General features: G+C 32.9%; 1 pseudogene; it reads left to right on the top strand.

Annotated features, from left to right (window-relative positions):
* Positions 1-1,933: 1,933 nt before the first annotated feature.
* On the top strand, positions 1,934-3,889 carry LOC106323624 (annotated as a pseudogene).
* The last annotated feature ends 4,847 nt before the right edge of the window (positions 3,890-8,736 follow it).

Genomic DNA, 8,736 nt, shown 5'->3' on the forward strand with positions numbered 1-8,736 from the left:
AGTTTAATTAAATATCTAAAACATTTATTCCAACACTCAACAGATAGTTTTGCTAAATATGATAACTAGATAGCAACCAAAGTTACAAAAAAATATTTAAATAGTAAAAAATATGTTAATTTAAAGTGTTAAAATTTAAAAATAAATTTTAATTATGGCATGCATCTTAACATTTATATAAATATATATCATAACCTAAATATAAATAATTTAACAGCTTAAATTAGAAAAAAATTAAAATCCTGGGCGTAGCCCGAGTTAATCTCTAGGAAACTCGCTGACAGTTCTTGCGGCCGAAGATTTTATAATCTTTTGTAATAATCGCAACGTTCTTACGCAAATTCGAAATAAAAAACTACTTTTTCGAGAAATTTGTTTTGTTGTCTTTTCATATTTTCTGCATTTATTTCGTCACTTGTTGTTGGCTCTCGCAGAGAATCCAGAACTTCAGGAAAAATTAGGATTTTTTGACTTTCCTCCGATTACGAAAATCGACGGTGTGAATTTCGGTTCCCACGACCATCGAATCAAGAAACCGTAATTTGAAAGCCAATAATCAAAATAACAATAAAATAAATAACCATGCAATAAAAATGTAACTAATTGTTTTGATTTAAAATTTTGGGTAGAAACTAATTGCAATATCAGAATAGGTTAATTGTTAATCTGCTCATGCAAGGTGAGTTTCACACGTTAATAAAATGATTATTCCCTATTTTACTTTTTTTATAAATATTTATTGATGTACTAAATTATGTATTAATGATTTGTATTAGTATTGATGTTGTGTCATCAATTTGTGTGATTCATAGACGAACAAAAATAATTATAAATCCATCGACATGTAGGTTATTATATATGATTTCATATGTCAAGATATTACAGAAATTATTAATAATATAAATTTAATTACATCATAGTTAAGAGAATAAATTTTGTCATTGATTAAATTATATCCAATATGAAAATAATATAGGAAGGAATGTGAGTGTACATTACGAATACATGTATAACAACGAAATAAGATATAATTTGGAGAGACTTACACAATAAGACACATTGTTGTCTTTCTTAACGTAAAAAGTCACATTGTGCTGGAAAACACTTTATCTGTACGATAATTTATATATAGACCAAGAAGCCCTTGATCAGCTGAAGAAGATGTCGTGGATACTTAGGATGCAAAGAGAAAGAAATTATACAGTATAAGTGGCTAAGCATTGAACGTTGAATATGAACTAAATGAATGTGATCCAGCGGTTAGGCAAATATGTGTACATATTTATTTATTTTATTAGTTTTGTTTTAAAAATATACTTTTTACCCCACCATATTTATTTCATTATTATTTCATTTTCTAATATGTAAACAAATATATAGTAATAATATATATATTTAACTTTTTTTTCTTTTCATTTTGATACCCATATATACATACTTCAGTATTTTATTAAATTTTCAAATTTTAATTTATTAAATAATTATAGACACCCGACTGTGTACAGAATGGAAGAGTTGTGGATATAAGTTTTATGAATACATGTGGTTGGGCCATGTGAATTGTGGACACTAGACTGTGGACAGAATGATATTGTACACTCTAACACACATGAATACTTGAGACTTCTGACCACCAAATTCTTATCCATCATTGTCGGAGTTTTAGGAAGCAGAGTTTGCATGTCACCATGAAATAGAAGTTAGGATTTGTCATTAATAAGAGTGATGCATCAGGAGAGAGCTTTTGCGGGCAAAGCTTTTATGATCTCTCGTAAAGTTATAATAGGAGAGTTTCTCTCCTCCTTAAAGCGACACGTTCACACGTATGTGGGAGCCACTTTTAAAAAAAAATTTCTATCGCACGGGCTTTGCGTGGGTTTCGAAATATATTGTTTTGTGTTGGGCTTATTGGAGGGTTTAATGGTTTTCTTTCTTCGTCACTTCCTCTTCGACGACTCAGCTGATCTTTCAGTCCAGAGACAATGAACTCTTCTCTCACCTCTTTGGCTCCCTTTCACCGGATATTCGCGGCGGCGACGGTTCCGATTACGCGACGCTCGAGACGGCGGAGAAGATAATACTCCGGTGGGATTCAACAACCTCCGAGGAAGCGAAAGAGAATCTCATCTTCCAAAGCGATCGCGTGGAAGTGGATCGGTACTTGCAAGCAGTCGACGAAGTCCAGCGCCTCGTCTCCTCCGTCTCCATCTCCGATAGCCGCCACGAAGACAAGCTTAGAAACATCCTCCTCTCGCAAACCTCCAGTTTCGAACCCGACTCTCTCCTCCTCGATTCGTCAGCGTCCTCTTTCGCCACCCGCGCCGATCTCGAAGACACCGAAACGGCTCCTGATGACGGTGAGGGCGAGGAGCAGGAGGAAATGAATCTGGTTCTACCGGACGGTTCAGACGCTGGTTCAAGCCGGTTCTCGAGCCCAAGAAGCAGTTGCAAATCAACAAGCGAGATCGATCTCGTCTCTCCGGAAGCCGTTTCCGATCTGAGATCAATTGTTCAGCGCATGATACTCCAGCGAGTGCCTCCAAGTATACGGGAACGTACGCAAATCCGCCATGGAAACGATCTTCAAGCAGCTAGGGATCGGAGACGTTCAACGCCTTGATTAGGACGTTAAGCTTGCGTTAGGGTTGTGTTCGCAAGCGAGAAGCGCCTCTGCGAGCAGATATGCGACGGCGGAGAGGTGGAGGAGACTTGCTTCATGGAGATAGTGAAATCCTCCGCTTTGCAGCTATTCACTTTCCCTGAAGCTATCAGCATTAGCAGAAGATCGCCTGAGAAGCTTTTCAAGATTCTTGATTTACACGATGCGTTGGCTGATTTGTTGCCGGATATGGAAGAGATCTTTAACTCGGAATCGTCTGAGTCGATTCTTGTTCAGGCAACTGAGATTCAATCGCGGGAGCCTTCTGTTGTTCCCGTCCCTGGGGGAACTATACATCCGTTGACGAGGTATGTGATGAACTATCTGAACTTGATTGCAGACGGTAAGCAGACTGGTGGAAGCCCTGCGCGGGGTTGAAGTGTACTAATGATCCGGTAAAGCCGGATATGGATCTAAGTGAGCTTCAAGGAAGAACACCGTTAGCTTTGCATTGTATATGGACTATGGTGATGTTACAATTCAATCTAGAAGGGAAGTCTTTGCACTACAAAGACGCATATCTTTCTCATGAACAATGTGCATTACATAGTTCAGAAGGTTAAAAGCTCGCCGGAGTTGAGAGAGATTATAGGAGACCTTTATTTGAGAAAGCTTACGGGGATATTCAGACACGCAGCGACTAAGTATCAGAGAGCCACGTCGGTCAGAGTGTTGAACAGCTTGAGAGACGAAGGGTTGCATGTGAGCGGAAGCTTCTCCTCCGGTGTGTCGAAAAGTGCTTTTGAGAGAGAGGTTTAAAGCTTTTAATACAATGTTTGAAGAGGTTCATAGGGTTCAGTCGACGTGGTCTGTTCCAGATGCTCAGCTTAGAGAAGAGTTAAGGATATCTTTGTCGGAGCATTTGATTCCGGCTTATAGATCGTTTCTTGGGAGATTCAGGGGACACATAGAGAGTGGGAGACATCCAGAGAACTACTTGAAGTACTCTGTGGAGAATCTTGAAACCGCAGTGGTGGATTTCTTCGAAGGATATACCACGGCTCCACATTTGAGACGGTCTCAGTGAAGTGAAGACGGTATCACATTCTTTCCACTTTCATGTAACGTTGTTCAGACAAATCTGTTGTACTTTGTAATCATATTTGTTGAGTGTGTTGTTTGTTTGTTACCAAAATTTCAATACTCCATTTGTTGATAAATGTTTGCTTTTTGTTGCATCTTTTTGACATTGGTGTGCTTACAGTTCTTCAGAAACACATCTAAATGCATTTTTTTATTATAGCCAAATCAACTATAGCTTAAGCCTTACTGAGGCAATTTCCAGAGTCTGGCAACAATTAATTGGCGGCTTGGGCAGCCTGAACATATGCTGAGCTGGAATATTAAGGAACAAATCCAGTGTTATTTCTTACTTTTGATCGTTTAAAACGTTAAGATATGTTTAGCTATCTTTTTTAAGATCACAAGAAACTTAATAATTACGAAACTGTTTTTATCTTTTATCTGCTGATTGCCGTTCGCATTTACCTCTTTGACTAAAAATAATGAAGGCTGAGAGTCATGATTCATCTTCCGTTACTAAATTGTAAAGAGCTTATAAATATTGATTCATCAATGTCTTACATGCCTTATAAATATCGGTTCATCAATGTCTTACACTGGCATGCTATATGCAGACAGTTGCGAGTTAAGTTAATTAACATGCAAGAGATTGTTTACCAAAAATAAAAAAAGGGAAGAGGGAACTGTATTAAATGTTTAACCAAGAGCTCTTGGTGTAGTAGTATTGGAACTCCGGCTGGAGTGCCCGTCCTGGTTTCGAGTCGCCTTGGCCACCTTCCCGTCTATAACCGTGCGTGCCCGGATGGAAGGCCTCGTGGGGATTAGTCTGGGTTTACCGCCTGGGAATCCCAAGGTCATCAAAAAAAAAAAAAAAAACTGTATTAAATGCATTTTGATAATTAGATTGCATATTGGGTGTATAGTGTTCATTTGTATGTCCTAGGGTTTGTTTAAGAAAGAGAGAACTATACTATTATATTATAGATTTCACCAGTTATTAATTTTTGAAAAACAGTTTATTTGAATTCTATTTTTTTGTTAAAATTAAAATTGTACTATAAACATTATTTTTTGTTACCACCTTTTAAAGCATACAATAACAAACGATCACCTCATTTGAGAGAAAAGAACATATACATACGAAGATCTCATTAACCACAAACTACAAATAATAGATCCACACCGAAACTAAAAATAATTAGGATAGTCTTCGTAAAAAGTAGCAATTCAACATAACCAAAAACAGAAAATTAATAACAAACCATTAGAGACTACAATCAAAACATCACAAACCTAGAAGAAATTAATAGGCCTCCAACAACAAAGGAAGAAAACAATATATGCACTATCTGCTCCAAGAATTGCGACTATGTAAGCAATATTTGCTCTCTCACATGCGGCCATAATTTCTCTTTTCTTTAGAATGATCAATGGCTTCATACAAAAATAAATTGCCCATTGTGTAGGAGAAATAAATTATGAGTCCATCTTACTATTAATATGGAAGGTTATTATGTTTTAACCTCCGATATCATTTCAGTACTATTTTCAACTTCAATTATAATTAACAAACAAAATAAAAACATATATTTCCTCACTAATGAATATTTACCCCTAACCATTTCGTTCGATCCTAAATCTCATAAACATTACAATTGAAACAACATATATACAACATAATTTTACAATGCAATGCAAAATACACTAATAAACACATATTCTTTTTTTTTGTTTTGGGATTGACTCCATTCAATTACTTTTTTGTATAATTTGTAAAATTCTTAAAACCAGTTTTTATTTCACTTCCCTTACACTATTTAAAAATAATGTACTAACAACTAATTCATTAGACATTAACCAACCGCATAAATCTTAGCTTTAGAACATGAATGCGCTAAAAATGGTAATGGTCTCAAGTAAAATTCCGTACACAAAACTACACAGCGCATGAACAATGTATCCAGCTTATGTCCCTAGTTATAAAAAAGTGCGGTTGAGAGCATTTTCATCCCCACTCCATTTTTTCTTCTTAAATGGAGTAAAAGTGAATATATAGTAAGGAATGTTATAACCTAACTCCATATCTCACTCCATAATGAAATTTACTCCATAAAATGGAGTAATCTATTTTTTGTTTGTTCATCACGAAAAATGAAATAGGGTTGGAGCAATTTTACTCCATTTTCAATTTTACTTCATTTTGAAGGAAAAAATGGAATTTTACATTGGAGATGCTCTGATGTATCTTCCACTAAATTTATGAAACCCAAAATATAAATACAAACTCAACAATCTCTGAAATAATAATGAAAAACACATGATTACTCAGAGTTCCTTACGTTATCATGTGCTTCAGTGAATTTTCCACCTGCATTATAAGAAACAAACAAATTTCCTATGATGATTACTAAACAAATACAATTTAATTTATTAAAACAGAATCATTTTTAATATTTACCCCTACTCCTACCTGAAATATTACTTTCTATGCCACCGGACCTACCTTTAAAAAAACAATTTTTACATAATTCTATAAGCCATGGATCATCATATGTCAACGAAGCAGTTATGGTGAACTCTATTTAAAAACAGTTACGGTGACTCCATTTAAAAAACAATTAGTTTTATGTAATTATCCTTTCACGTTTATTAAAAGAACATGGTTGATTTATCCTCAACTAAATTTATGCAACCCAGAATATAAATACAAACTCAACAATCTCTGAAATAATGATAAGAAAACACATGATTACTCAAAGTTCCTTACGTTACCATGTGCTTCACTGAATTTTTCACCTGCCTTATAAGAAATAAACAAATTTCCTATGATGTTTACTATTCAAATACAAATCACCTGCATTATAAAATTAAATTTCTTTAAATAAGAAAAAAATTAAAACAAAAAATATATATACCTTTCCAAGTGTGGATCATAATCTAGTTCTTTTTTGAAAGTACTCCCTCTAGACTTATATCACTAGGTAATAATCCGCGTCTTGCGCGGAATGTGATTATTAGTTTAGTTATTTTTAATAAAACATATTAAATCTGTTTAATCTAGATATCGGTTCGGTTTTAGGTTATTTTTTGGTTTTTAATCTCCTAAAATATAACTATTATTTTAAATTAATATTTATTTTAGTTTATTCGGTTAGAATGTTTGATTTTTTAGTTTTTTTTTTCGATAAAAACCAAAAATTGCTATTATTTGTTTATTTTCATGTTATGAATTTTAGATAGTCGTCATGTCGAATCAATGGTTTCATATCATAGTTTGTAAACGGATAATAGTTCAAAAAAAAAAAATTATTAAAACAGATCATTTCACTACAATTTGGTCAGTAGTGAAATAAGTATTAAGAAAAAAATATTTCAACTTCCAAAAAAAAAAGATACTTCAGTTGTGGTAAATACTTAGTCACCAGGAGCTCACATCAAAGTGCACAGGTATGTGTATGTAAGAGTATATAAAAATAGTTGACAAATATATAAAGATATTGTTAATTAATATTAAATGACATTTTTGTTCAAAATAATACATGAAAGATAAAATTAAAATTAATTAAAAATTAAAAAGGCCTTGACATTAGTGAATTTTTTTCATATAAAGAAAAAAAAATTGTATCCGTAAATAGAGGTGGGTACATGTCGAATATCCGGGTATTTGGAGGCATTCATGTCGATTCAATCTTTAGCCACATGGATAATCGGTGACTCTGATATCCGAAATGATTTAGAATTTTAAAGAATATCCGATTTGATCCGTAGATAAAATAAAATTTTAAAATAATTGAATTTTTTTAATAATAACATTTTATTATAAAAATAAAAATAAAATATTATTTAACTTTTTAAATTTTAATACCTAATATAATAAATTTAATTCATAAAAATGTTGTAAAACTTATATAAACTATCATATATATAACATATATATATAATTCTATACATATATGTATATATATGCATATAACAGATCGAATTAGATATCCGTTCCTAATAATATTGGTATTTGTGATTTGTTTTTTTTTATATTGTATTTTAGTATTTGATTTGCTTCGTAGAGTTACGGATATCCATATTTTTTTGTTCAAATCAAAACGAATAACGAATCAAATCAAAATTTATAAATATTTTGCCCAACTTTATCCGTAAACAATAAAAATAATATATATATATAGTTTAGCTTTTGATTCGTTATTTGTTTTGATTCGAACTAAAAAATTCAAAGTTTTATTGGAAACATGCATGTGGGTTTTATATTAAAAAAAATACGAAATATATAGTGTGAACACATTTATGAATATAGTGTGAACGCGTTAGCATTTTTATTATCAAATTATTGTAAGGTTGCCACGTGTCTATTATAGTGTGAATGCATTTATTACAATGTTTTTCCTTTAATATATAAGAGATTGTTTTAATGGGCAATTTACCCTCGATTATAACCATTAATGCAAAGAGTAGATAAAATCGAAAAAGTCACTATATTCTGCATAAAAATTTAACCATTAATGCAAAGAGTAGATAAAATCAAAAGTCACTAATATTATGCATAAAAAAATTGGAAACAAAAGCTCTAAAACGTCACCAATAACAAAAACGAAGGGAGTAAAAAACATAGGGAAATCTGTTTTTCTTAGAGCAAAAAAATGGTAACTATGTCCCTTTAAACTAATTTATACTACTTTATGTCCTATTAGACTAATTTTTTCCAAAATGGCAGTAACGCCCTTAAAATTGTAATTTTTTAAAAAAGATATATATTGAGTTCGACAAGGGGGATCGATCGATCCCACTTTACAAGTTATAGTGGATCGATCGATCCCGATCATTATTCAGAACAAAAAAAACGCGAAATATATACTGATTGACCTGGTCCATTTCACTCAATCGGCGAAGGTCGATTTACACAGATCGACCGATCTGTAAGAATAGATCGATCGATCCCGTGCCGAGGAAAGAATCCCAAATCGATTTTTTTGGTTTTGTATGATTATATCCGGATTGATTCCCACTTGATTTGAACCGACCAAGCATGATTTCAACTCTTT

This window comes from Brassica oleracea, chromosome C2, assembly GCF_000695525.1.
Source record: "Brassica oleracea var. oleracea cultivar TO1000 chromosome C2, BOL, whole genome shotgun sequence".
NCBI classification, from domain to species: domain Eukaryota; kingdom Viridiplantae; phylum Streptophyta; class Magnoliopsida; order Brassicales; family Brassicaceae; genus Brassica; species Brassica oleracea.